Source organism: Astatotilapia calliptera, chromosome 18 (assembly GCF_900246225.1).
Source record: "Astatotilapia calliptera chromosome 18, fAstCal1.2, whole genome shotgun sequence".
In the NCBI taxonomy this organism is placed as follows: Eukaryota; Metazoa; Chordata; class Actinopteri; order Cichliformes; family Cichlidae; genus Astatotilapia; species Astatotilapia calliptera.
Window position 1 is genome coordinate 20,436,905 of NC_039319.1, and position 13,658 is coordinate 20,450,562.

At 42.3% G+C, this 13,658-nt stretch overlaps 1 protein-coding gene across 1 annotated transcript in view; it reads left to right on the plus strand.

Moving 5' to 3' along the window:
• Positions 1-13,658, plus strand: part of ece2a (endothelin converting enzyme 2a) — a 98,672-nt gene that overhangs the window by 31,475 nt on the left and 53,539 nt on the right. The window lies entirely within an intron of this gene.

Here is a 13,658-nt window from a genome sequence, read left to right on the forward strand (position 1 = left end):
GCAAACAGTGGCAAACAAACTCGAAACGAGGCAAAGCCTTCGAGGCAGTCAGCTCGAGTTTCACTGCATCACGCTCACATAACATGACTCCTGCTCCTCCTGTCTTATACTGAACTCACAATTTGTAATTTGCTGCCGAAAGCAGTGCAGTGCCAGCAATGTACAGACTCTAATCTAACTTTTGTTTTAATTCATTACACTCAGGGCTTTTTAAATGCAAAGCAACAGACAGACAGTGATACCAAGGTGTATTCAGTGTGTATACATGTCCATAATAATGTTGCTGCTATATTATTACTACATCCTAAACATCTCCATCACAACAATACAAGATTGTAATAAATCAGTCCAGGCAGTATACATTGACCCTAGGGAGAGGAAATGGGACACAATTTCACCTGGTGTTTGTTTGTTGCATGGCTTCCTGCCACTCCAGCCTCCTCCCCCAGTGACAAACATGCTTGTGAGGTTAATGGGTCACCATAAAATTCACCATAGGTGTAGCTGTGAGCGTGAATTGCTGTGCATCTCTCTGCATCTCGTCCAGCTCAGTTTATCCCTGATAGGCAAATATAAGAAGATGAACAGAGAGATACTGCATGCATTGGTTTTGTATTGTGTTACCCTTGCTTGATTAGTGAGCCAGTCGCTAGCTTCTACAACTGTCATTTGTTCTCTCTCATAACAACAACAGGAGCTGTCTAAGAAGATCGCTGACACAAACACTATCTGTAAGCAGATAGTATATATACTAAGCACACTGACCACTTGCAGCATAAAATGAAATTAGGTATCTTAATGTTAATGCTGATAACTTTTTAAATTCTTTTCCCTTTGGACGCCTGCTAGACAAATAATTCATACAAACTATAGATTACCGTGACAGTCTGCTAGCTACCAAAGCACAATGCACAATCGCAATCGTCTTTGTGACCAATTTCACGCTACAGACTGCCAGCAACCACTCACAACCAGTTGGAGATGACTGGTGTTTTCCACATGGCTGCCAACAACTCTTTAGGCCTGCGTTACTGGTGTCTTAGTTTCATTGGTGATTCCTGATTGGCTGTAGGCGTAGGCCTCTGTTTCTCAGTGTTAGCCCTGCAACAGGTTGGCAACCTGTCCAGCATGTACCACACTTTTTACTCTATGACAGCCAGGATAGGATTAAGCCCCCACAATGAATTGGATAAGTGGAAGATGGATGGATATATTTATTTATGTGCTGTTTAACATTTTTTTACTGTATTTCTTGTACTTCATGATTTCATATCAGTTATTTTTTGTAGTTTTGGCGTCAGCCCATCCGTCAGCACAGCATCAGTGTTGAAAACATTGAAACTCTCTTGTAACCTACTCTCTGCTGTGTGTTTGTGTGTGGCAGACAGAGTGTGTGTGTGTCATTGGTAGCAGTTCAAGACTGGTGCCAGATTCAGCGCTTAGTCTGGCACTGCCTTGTCAAACAGAGCATGTGTGTGTTGAGACTTGGGACCTGTGCTGGCTTTCTCATCAAGTATGCAGTTGGAGTCAACGCTGCAGCAGAGATGCCTAATAGAGAAAACCAGGGGGGAGAAGAGAGAGTTGGAGAAAGACTCCAGAATACGTCATACCACCCTCTCGCTTCCATCCCCTGCTCTCTCCTCTTTTTATCCTTGCACTTGTCAATTACGCCTTTTCACACTTTTCTATCTAAGCCTGCTCCTCTTCTACATCTCTTCCCTTTCAATCTTTACCCCACCCACTAAATTCCTCCGCTCTTATCCTCATTCATACCCCCAGCCATTCATATCCCTCACTCTCTCATTTCCACTAAAATGAATGTCATTCATAACTATCTCTCGATCCACTGCAGCCTGGAAAGAGCTGTTCAGCAGCCGTCCAGCTATCTGTGACACTCACAGCTCCTCTTGGAGTTCCTGTTCCCCATGCCCATATAAGTACTTCCTCAAGGCTAAGTTAGTGACATCACAACGTTGGCCTGTCATGAGCAGTTTTAGTAAAAGGTCACAGATATTTCTTCAGGGAGATTTTCTGTCATTTGTCCTGTGCGCTATGTATCGTAATGCGCTCTCCAGTCGGGAGATACCAGTGAAATTGATATTGTTTCAAACAAAGTCGGACTTCTCATCGTGTCCTCGTTCTCACCTCCTCCACTTCAAGTTCTTACTTTTCTCATGGACGAAGAACACTCAGTATCTGCCAAACAGGAAGTGGTCATGATTCAGTGAGAACAGATTATCCTGTGTGTTGTGTTGTTTTTGTACGCGTTTGTGTGTGTATCATGTTGTACAGTCCAATTCATGTTTATCGTAGCCACTTGTAGCACTGTCTTGTTTCACCCATCTTCTAATATTCAGAGCTTGAGTTAAATAAATATGGACAGATCTGAATCGCAAAATGATAAATAACAGTTTCCTCATGAAGTATCAGCCAAGCAGCTGGAAGATTTGATGAATCGGTGTGTGTGCGCGTGTGTCTGTCAGAGAGTGATGGAGAGTAGCAATGACGCATTGGCATATTGCATGTAGCAGCAGACCAGAGGAGGGGACGAAGCATCCAGTATTAATTACCATCTTCATCCACCAACCTGTCTCAGAGGCTGACTCATTCTTCATTAGCAACTTCATTGCTGTCAGCTGCTCATTGGTGTCTGCGAACCACACTATCATACCAGAACACACTGCAGTAACCATTCTGGGTAATGCTAAATGCAGCCTAGAGATTTGAAAGGATGGAACTGATGCTAAACAAAGACATTCTTTACGAACCAAAAAGTGATTTTAATGCCGTGTCATGTTTTTTCTTTACGGCGTCACCACTGTAATACCAAGGCTGAGAATAAGGCTAAGAATACTAGTTTGAATTTGCCTTTTTAAGTAGACATCCAGTGTTCCTGATACACTTAGGACCAGTTGGGTGTAACACACTGTCGTAACACATTACGGTTCTAATTTCAGTAATCAGTGAAGTTTTCTTTGGGTTTGTTTTCAGCTTTGCATTAATAATCCACCCAGTCTAGGCACGTAGCTGCCCCGCCCTGATCCCGGTTCTGCTGAAGGTTTCATTCTTTTAAGAGGTTTTTCTTTCCCATCGACACCTAGTGCTTCCTCATATGGGATCATCTGATCATTGGGAATTTCTCTTACACTGTAGGGTCTTCACCTTACAGTATAAAGTGCCGTTATATAACTGTTGTAGTTATTTGGTGTATAAATAAAACTGAGTTGAAAGTATTATTCAGAATTTCATTAAACTTGCACACAGTGGTCACCTAATAAGTCTTCACCGGTATTGTGCAGACGGTCCGGGTCACACTTGTCTTTGCACGTACTATAACCTGTGAATTGCACCCTGTGATGGATCATAAGCTGGAAGAGTTACGTTACTAGCTACGTTACTTTTCTGGAGCCTCATCTTGAGCTCAGCTGCTTAGGAGGCTCCCTGGAAGCCCAACTCTGCAGATATGTCAACCATATATCAGTGCAATCATCAACTTAGAGCCGAATGATTTAGAGATTTCTAGAAGGGCCTTTGACTTGAATCTCATATTCAGATCAGGCTGTGACACTGTGACACTGCAGGGAGACATGCTATTTCCTCCTGCAGCAATCAATATGCTTGGTCAGCCATAAAGCTCCCACGGTGGACTGAAACCTGATCCATACTGCATAATCGCACCAAGGTCAAGCAAGAGAGCCATTTACATATAGACGCAGACACCTTGAACTGACAAACTTGCGTGCCAACCGGGCAGATAATTAACCAGTCAAGTCAAGTTTCGGGCCAGTATGAGTATGTGTAAGTGCAGTTTTGTGTGACAATGGTTTTTGCAGTGGTGTGCGTGTGTGCATACATGCCTGTGTGTTTAAACCTGTGAATACCTGTGCTTTTTTGCCGTTTCATTTTCTCACAGACGCGGCCTTGGTAGGTGGCTAATTGAAAAAGCCTACGCTGCTGTTACCTTTTCTTTCCCCTCACACATAATGTCTGCGCGCATGTCTGTGTGTGTATTTGTTATCTTTGTGTTTCCTGTTCACAGCATGTGCCAGACTATTTACCAACTTCACTGGTTTTGGCCTCATTTAAATAAGATTTTTTTTTTTCAAAATGTCATTGAAACGTTTATCTTGTGTCTGTGTTCTCTGTGCTGTACTTCCCTATTTTATAAGTGTGTGCTGTAGGTCACAGTACAGGTGAGCTGGACTAATCTCAGATTAAAGAGGATGAAAAAATTGAGTCCTGCAAACTTGATCCCACACACACACACATGCACACCCTCAATTTCTTGCTGAATCACGACCTTCCAGTCTGCTGCAACGCCACTGACTGACAGATTAAAACACTGCCACTCAAGCAGCACAGCTGGGGACACACACAGGCTGAGGCTCTAGTGTAGCCTGATGGAAAAATAAATATTGATATATGTGCAACTGCAATTTAGGTGCACATAAAACCGTCTTGCTTGAATACTTAGTAAAAACAAACCAGATAGTCACCTGTGTTTAAAAAAAAAAAAAAAAAAAAAAAGTCTAGTATTTGGTTGTATGATTTAGAAAAAATCTATACAAAATATACAAAAATGGTAATGAAATTATATTTGTTAATTAGGTAATTCAATTCATCCATCCATTCTCCTCTGTTCATCCAATTCACAGTCACAAGGGGGCTGGAGCCTATCCCAGCTGGCATAAGGCAAGAGGCGGGGGTACACCCTGGACAGGTTACCAGCCTGTCACAGGGCTAGTAGTATTTTATATTCACAATTAACCTAATCCCACCAAGTGCATTATCTTTGGACAGTAGGATGAAGCTGGATTACCCAGAGAACAGCAATGCAAACTCACATCAGTCTTTATCATTGCTAGTACCTGATTGGACCCTGGTTTGCCTCCAGAATGGCCTGAATTATTTATCCTCAGAGATTTTTGTCCATATTGACATGACAGCTACAGCAGCTCCTTATTACAGTTCTGTTGGCTCGAATGTCTTTGTTTGTAGCTACTATCTAGCTGATTGAGTCACTGCGGAAATCTTATTTCTCTCTCCTTCTTGTTCCTCTCATATTTCCTCCGACAGACTTTTCAGTGCTGTTGTTTTGAGTGTTTTATTTCATAATTTGTTTCTGTTTTGTTTTATACCTGCTTCAATTCTGTTGCAAAGACATTGGGAGTTGCTATGATTCCCCATGGCAGCAAAACAGTTCTCTTGAACCAGGCTAACTCAGTGCTTAAGGTGGCAATAACCCTGAAAGACTTAAACAGACAGGAAATGTGGCCACATTAAGGTTACTTTTCTACCACTCATATCAAAATCACTGCAGTGTCTTTTCTCCCCAGAGCAATAGAAAACCCACAGCGTGGGTCCGCAAAAAATATTGGGTGCTGCATCGATGCCATCCATGGTAGGAAAGACCCGGATCTATTGGAGATGTGATGAGACACGTCCTTTCCCTTCAGAGGACATCCAGAGATCTGAATTTGTCACGCAGCTGTGTTTGTGACAGAGGATGCCATGATGTGATGAAGAGCGTGCTGTGATATGCTGCAGTATGTGGGCTGTTGATGGATCTTATGAAAGTTTCTTTTTTCATTACTTTATTTTGCAGCCACTTCAGTGGGATGAAAACTGGTAGTCAGAGAGAAGTGGACACAATAGACCCGCCGCATGAATAGTAAATTGTCATCGTAGTTATTGATCTACTCGCTTAATTGTGCCATCGTTTATTATGTTGAGGAAGGATCGGCTGTAGTTGTTGTCATTGTTGTCAGCTGATCTGCAGTGATACACCTGACTCATCCTGTGTGTTTGCCCCCCACCCCCCCCCCCCCCCCCCCCCGCTGGCTCTTGAGTTACACAGCGAGGGGAGATCACATTGCATGATTTGGGCTCACATCGTCTCTCTGTCTCACTCTTTTACTCCCACTTTTAGTCTCCCCTAGTGCCGTCTTCTCGCCCACTTTGTCTGACAGCTGCCCACCCTTTACTGTTAGTGCTCTCTCCATTGTTCTTGATCTCCAAACTTTCACCAGCACAGTTGGTTTTTTGGCTCTTATGTGACCCCGTTAAGCACGGAGAGGATTTTTAAATGTAGCCAGTAGAGCTGCAGCTTCCACCAATGAGTGTTTTTCTTGCGCAGGGTTTGGAGTGTAAAGCACTCGCACCTCCAGTTTAAAAAAATAATAATTTAAAAGTGCTTGTTGAAAATGCTTGACTCTTGGTATTGTATGAATTCTGGCAATAAGGCATAAATAGTAATATAAAGATGGAGGTGGGCGGCTATCGATAACTGTTAGTTCTGGCGAAATGAAGCGAGAAAAGATGGCTCTCCCTCCTCTTGTTGCCATTTACTAAGCTCCCCTTTCTGGTGCCTGTTGGTGGTTTTGGATCAGATAGAAGCTTTAGGCGACATGCCACAACAGAGAGGCAGATTCATACAGTGGAGTCCTTCCAAAAGTCCTCCATCACTCATACACACAGGCACATAGACACATGCAGCCATGCACACACACGCACTCACACTCCATCAAACAGTCACACTATCACGGGCACACACTTAATTATTCAGTCGCTAATTATCTTGTATGCCCGGTTACATAACTGAAGTTGCTTTTGTGAGTGGAGCGAAGAAGACACTCGTGAGGAGAACTTGCCGGAAGAGCCGAGCTTTTGAGAGAATTTTATCTGGCTGCTGATGCAACTTTTCTGAAGCATCTGAAACTGCTTGGAAAAAAAGTAATTTCAGTGAAGAATATCTAAATCTGGGGTTGCTGCAGAGATGGTGTCAGAGATGCCAAATGCAACACACACACACGCTGAACCACACAACTGTTTTCAGATTTCCACCTGATGACTTATTTGGCTGTGTGATCGTAAGAACACTGGGTTTGTACTTAGTTTGACATACTGAGACGAGCCTGGTTAGTTCACCCAGTTGTTGTTTTCTCTCCTTTGCTCATCCTCCCGCCTTCATCTCACACTTTCTTTAACATCTTGCTTTATCCATTTTCTCAACCCCCTCTTCTTCCCTTTTTCCTGCCACGTTTCTGTTCTGTTGCTCTTTCATGTTTTCCTTTTTATTGTGACCTGTTTTTCAGACGTCTCTTTTATCGCTGCCTATCCTTTAATTTTATTACTCCACATGTCCCCAGTGTCCTCATCTATTGTTGGCTGAAATTCTGTCCACCTTTATTTCACCTGTTTTCGCTGTTAATCTTCTCCAGTCTCATACTGTCTCGAATTGCAGCTGAACAAGCTTTAACAATCTGATGCTGTTGGCAACTGTCCTCTTACCTGTCAGTAAAATATAAATGGACCGGTGCTCAGTGAGGCCGCTTTTGTGCTCTAACTGAGCACACAAAGCACATTTTAACTGCAGGGCACATTCACCCATTCACACATACAGCACTTTTTTCTATGCCTTTAAGCGCTTTCCAACTATCACACACACTCAAACTCAAACTGATCGACAGAGCTGGAGAAATTTGTGTTTCAGCATCTTGCCCATGGAATCAAGCCACCAACCTTCATGGTTAGTAGATGGACGACTTTACAGCCACATCCATCATGACATCACCTATTTTGTGGGCTACATTTTTGTGCCTTGATTTTGACATTTGGACTGGTACCATCTTGGTGTTTTGAAGCCTGAAGTGATCGTATCTAAATAAGAAGGTAGAGTACCAAGTTATAAGCTAGCTAGATTGGTAAGGAAGGTGCGTATAATAACTGTAGTCCTGGACAGATATTATGAAAGAAGAAATTGGCTAAAGAGACCATAACTGTGTTTTTATGTGTTTCATTTCTTCTGTAAAAATAGATATATTCATTCAGTTCAGTTCAATTCAGTATTATTTGTACAGCCAATAATCAACAATGGACGATATGTGCGTGCATGCGCAGACTTTTTGATGGGCAGAGCAATGTAATCATGCACAGACTGATTTGCACGTTTACAACACAGAAGAAGTCCAAACATGAACGAACTACTCCCCCCCCCCCAAAAAAAAAAAAAAATTAGGGCTGTCAGCGTTAACGCGGTCATCACAATTAATGCGATTACAATTTTTACCACGCTCAATCCATCTGGAGCGCAGAATGAACAAACTTGGTACAAACTGCCCGAAATGCATTGACCGAGCCATTTCAGGGATTTTGAGTCAGTCTGCGCTTCAGATGGGTTAATTGTTAATCGCGTTAGTCGTGATGACGGCGCATTAACGCTGACAGCACTAAAAAAAACCAATGAAGTCGCCAATTTGGGATTTCTTTGGCTTTAAACTAGATGAAAGAGGTAAACCAAAGGATGTAACCAAAGTGGTGTGCCGCTTGTGTAGACGTATAGTGCGAGCAAAGTACTCAAACACGACTAACTTGCATGAGCACGTACGTGTCCACCATCTGGCTGAGTATGCTAGGCTATCACCAGCTTCTGCAGCTCCATCAACAAGCATTTGGGTGCACTCTGAGGAGGGTGCCTTTGCTCGCAGATGAAAGAGGGTGCTGTTAAAACAGCGCTATTATTATTATTATTTTCTGTTGAGTGTTTCTATTAGCACCATCGTTATTAGCAATCTTACTCATGAGCAAATAAATAAATAAATCGCCCTTGCAAAAACGATCGCCCATGGGCTTAGCCTTTCGGCGATAGTCGATATATTCGTCTAATTGCCCAACCCTAATAGAGAGCCTTTAGGGTAGTTTCACAAAAACATTTAGGTGCTGTATAAATCTGTCAGGTGGCAGGGAAATCCCTGATCTATTGGAGATTTGAGGAAAGAGGTGTTTTTCACTCGAGAGGATGCAGAGATTTGACCACAGATCTCACTACTTACCCACAAATAATACCAGTCACTCCCAGGGTTGTGGTTAGCACAGAAGATAACTGAAATACAACCCAAGTCTTTCTGGGCACCACCTCTCTTTGCACTCCTCTGTCAGGAACTGTAGATTTAAGGGAGCCCCCACACTGGATCTTTGCACCAAGCACACTACAGTACACAGGACAGACCAGCCTCTATAAAACTTTATGCACTTCACACTTTTATCTTTAATACTACTACTCTTAGAATATATACTTTTAACTTTTTGAAGGACTTGTAGACATTATATTTTAGAAAGCTGTTGAAGCTGTCTTAAGGGCACTAAAAAATCTTTGGTCTTGTGTCATCTGCAGCTACCTAAAAACTCTATAAAAGCTACAGAAATAAAAGATTAATCTCTCCACATATTTGTGTTTGAGTTTGTGTAAAAATGCTTCATCATATTGGCCTAAGCAGTCATGCATCAGTGAAGAGATAAGAGTAGGTGCTAACTTGGGCTATAGGGAAGATAACAAGAGATAATTGGTTAAAACAAGGTCCCATGTGACTGTCCAAGTTCATTAGTGTTTCAGTGCACACAGAAACCCACACACACGTGCCGGCTTCTCGTGACCCGATACGACCGCTCAGTGAAAGTTAATCACCAATTATGCGCACAATTGTTAAATTTACAGTTGACTACCTAAGGGAAAGTTCTTCTCTGCTTCCATTTCTCGAGTTTCATTAAACTAGGCTAACGTATAACATGTTGCTTTTGAGTTGCAGCTGAGCTTTGTGAAGTGTCACCGTGGTTTCAGTTTACCTCAGGCTAGCCCACAGCCTGGGCGTGCGGGGGCGGCGGAGCTCGGTGTTGTTGCTCGAGCGCATGCGAACATCACCTTCTATCAGCACTGGCCACAGTCGCCTTAATGTGTCCAAACCAATCTGGGATATGAATGAATAGTATGCATGCCTCTGACATCATGGAGTTTCCACTGCTGTGCTCGGCTCACCTCAGAGATAGCAGCTTTGATATTTCACACCACTGGCTCGCTTGCAGGGGTTCCCCACCCACCACCCCTCCTTACCATAGATGGACTCTGGAGAGATGCTGTTTTTGTGGATGGCAGTAATCTTAAAGCTCAAAGGTCAAATACCCAACTGCCTGTAAACAAGTTACATATACATTACATATATATATTATAAAAGAGCCATATATTTTTGTTTTAAAACAGGCTCTAAATTTGAGTCTGAATCCATGTTGTTGCAGCATTTGCATTGGGAAAAAATTCTTTTGAGACTTTTTGTAATCAACAAGGTTTAGATTTACCAGTGCACGTTCTGCTGTAACAGCATTATGTGCAGGTTTGCGATAAATGAGGTGCACACCTGTGTAGAAACCTGTGGAAAATAACAGAACTGTTGCCAGGTGTTAATCATGCTTGTAGTCTGGTTCAGAAATGTTATTCCTGGCACTTTTTTCATTTTTGGAAAGCCAACTGTGTACAAGCAGAGGAATTCAGTGTTATTCCAGTGGATTACCTCTGAGGTTTCCTTTCCTGTGGTGTATCTCCACAGCTGTCCAAGTCGCGTGTTATGTTGTTTATTGAATATCAAAGGCTTTGTGAAGTCAAACAGGTGACCTGATACCATTGTTGTCTGATAGAAGGAACCACCTCCATGTTTGGGCAACATTTCTCTCAGTGCTGGCAGCTCGTTTACTTCCTGTCTTATTTTTAAAAAAAAAAAACACACACAAACTTGTTTGTGTTGGATTACAGTTTATAAATGGATGCAGAAAAGCAAACAGTGGATGCACTTGAAGCAACAAACTGTTTATATATGTTGCAAACAGATGACTGTTGTACGCCACTGTTTGTTTTTGTATTTTGGATGGAATGGCATGAAACATTTTAAGTGCGGGAGGACTCAGATTTTCCATCACACACATGCACACACAGGAGGAGGTGAAATGACACCTCTAACTTTAGTCTCCCAGCCCGCCACTCTGAATAATCCAGTTAGGATGTACTCTCTGGCTATCAGGAGGTTTTAGCTGCCTCACTTCCAGCCAGAGGAAAAACAGACTTCAGGCTGCAGACTGACCTAAACTGGCCTGATGTCCTAAATGAACCTTTGTCACATAAACACACATAGTACATGCACTCGCTAACCCCACCAACATCCTAATCTACTATTTCTTAACATTTTCAGGCTTGCCACCCACATCAAGAGAGCCATCATACTTTTTTTTTTAATGAATGATTCTGCAGTAAGAAGGATTTGAGATGTTTTGTGAAATAAAGTTCTGCAATGTGTTCTTTTAATATTTGCATTTATTAATATGAGAATCAACAGCCTGAACTCTAGTTCAAGCCCGTAACTTTAAATGGTTTATTTACAGCCTCCCTACACACGGAATATAATAAAGTGGCAGTAATCCAGTCAGATTTCTCTTCTTTGGCTGTGTGTCTGCAGGCAGATCGAAGAGTCTGTGTGTTTGTGTAAAGGTCGGAGGTTGCAGGGGGTACCGGCTGATGTCACGGACCCAAAAAGAAAGTAGTGTCTTTGATGACAGCCTGGTAACTATAAATGTCGTGACAACCCGTAGGAATGAGCCGTCATGTGACACCCCATCTTTGGAGCCAAGTGCATGGAAAAAGAAAACATGCACACACGGCTTTGCCTTTGGGGAGACCCCTTTGGAAACAATGTCTGGCTTGCTTGAGGATTTGAGAGGGTGAGCAGAAGTGATTTGATCTACTCAGTAAAACACCAAATGCGGGCATGAAGCGAGGCTTTGTTTTTACTGCATAGTTATTGTGAAATTAGCCGTAATGTTTCCCAAATGTTGAAGCCACTTTTGTTTGTGCCTTCTCCGGCTATGTTTTTTTTATCAGGTTGCTTTTCTTCATGTAGTCTGTTTTCCAAAGTTGTTGCCTGTTGCTCTTGGCAGAGGCAAAGGGAGATTAAACTTATCTAAAATAACCTGTTGAGGCTGCGTAATTCAACTCTGGCACCTCCTCTCTTATTCCAGTCATCCATAAAGAAAGTGTTCAACTATTTGACTCTGACCAGCGGTGTTGACATATTTTCCTCCCTCGTCCTGAAGCCAACTTCTCGGGGAGAGCCATCAGGGACTACATGGTTCCAGCTCTCTGATATCTGGAACACACACTCTCACGTCTTTCCCTGTGAATGCACACTGATCACAGGTCAGGTCTTTGGCAGTAGTTTCCAATCAGGGGTGCAAGTACTTCAGGGCTACTAAGGCAATAGTCAGGCAGCAAGAATAGCTCAACTGGTAGAATGAATTTATTATTAGTACTGAGAAAACTGACTAAAACAGAACAAGCCTTGCAAGAACAAGCTTCTGGACTTTCACTGGGCCATTATATTGACAACACTGATTATTTTCTTTTTTTGCCATTCTGTTGTAGATTTGCTCCTGTTGCATGACCCAGTTTTGACTGAGCTGTCCCAGCTGTCAGACAGACAGCGTCACATTAGACTCTAGAATACTTTGGTATACAGAGGTCTTTATGGGCAACAACTCAATGATTTCAAGGTGCAGTGGCTGCAAATTGTCACCCCTCCACCACTTGGTTTTAGGCGTTTGTGCTGAAATGCTTGTGCTCCACTTTGGTCCAAAGGTCATTGTTCCAGAAATCTTGTGGTTTTGTTCAGACCCAACTTTGTAAACCTGTCTTGTTCTTTTTAGACAGAAGAGGCTTTCTATCCGGGACCCTTCCAAACAAGCCATATTTGTTCAGTCTTTTTCTAATTGTGTTGTTACAAACGTTAACATGCTAACTGAGAGCTCCACGGAGTGAGATGTAGCTTTTGTTTTCTCAGTTTCTCTGAACATTTCACGATCTGACCTTGGGACGAATTTGGTGGGACGTCCTCTCCTGGGAACACTCGCAGCTGTCTTGAATGTTTCCCACTTGCGAATAGTGTTTCTCACTTTATAACCCTTCCCATATTGATGGGCAGCAACAGTTGCTACTCCAAGTTTATTGCTGACGTCTTTCATCCTTGGCATTGTGTTAACACTTACCTGAGTGCAGCCGGTGCTTTCACAGGCTGATGGACAATTAACCAAGTACCCACTTAATTCCTGTGGAAGCAGTACTGATGTAGTTATTTTTTCACCCATTGCTTCGGCGTTAAACAAATAATGCCATGATGTAATATGTCATGTGATTTTGTAGTGTTGAAATTTTATTTGCCTAATTTTAGGGCCTACTTATATCCTGATATTCAAAACCTAAATTGAAAGAGCGTGGACTTTATTACTAAGCAGCAGGACAAGTCTTCTGTTAAAACTTTTAACTAATCACAACTGAATCATAGTAAGCTGAAAGTTGTCCAAACCCAAACATTTGATCATTTTTTAGTCCATCTTACAGCGCTGAGGGGGACATGAGATGAAAAAGTTTGGGTACTGCTGATTTATATGAGTTTAGCACTTTATTTGGTGCAGGAATTTTCTTTCATTCCTGGGATTTAATGTAATTCAGTATAATATTCTTGCTATTTCAATTCTGACTTTATTGCCTTGGGTTTCACATCTTCTGTCTTCATGTTGTTTGTGGCTGTCAGTGTGTGAAAATGAATTCCAGCTACAAATATACAACATCTGCACATGTACTGCACACATACACACCGAAATAAATGGCAAATGTGTTTTTAGTGTGAGGCTGCAGACACTTGCACACACACTCAGACACACATGGGGTTTTTTCAGGCTGGTAATTAGTAGAAGCAGTAAGGTGATAACAAGCGCCAGCCACACGTTTGCAACCGAGGTGTCGATGCCAACATGCTGCTGGATATCACAGCCCCGCACTTTATCAC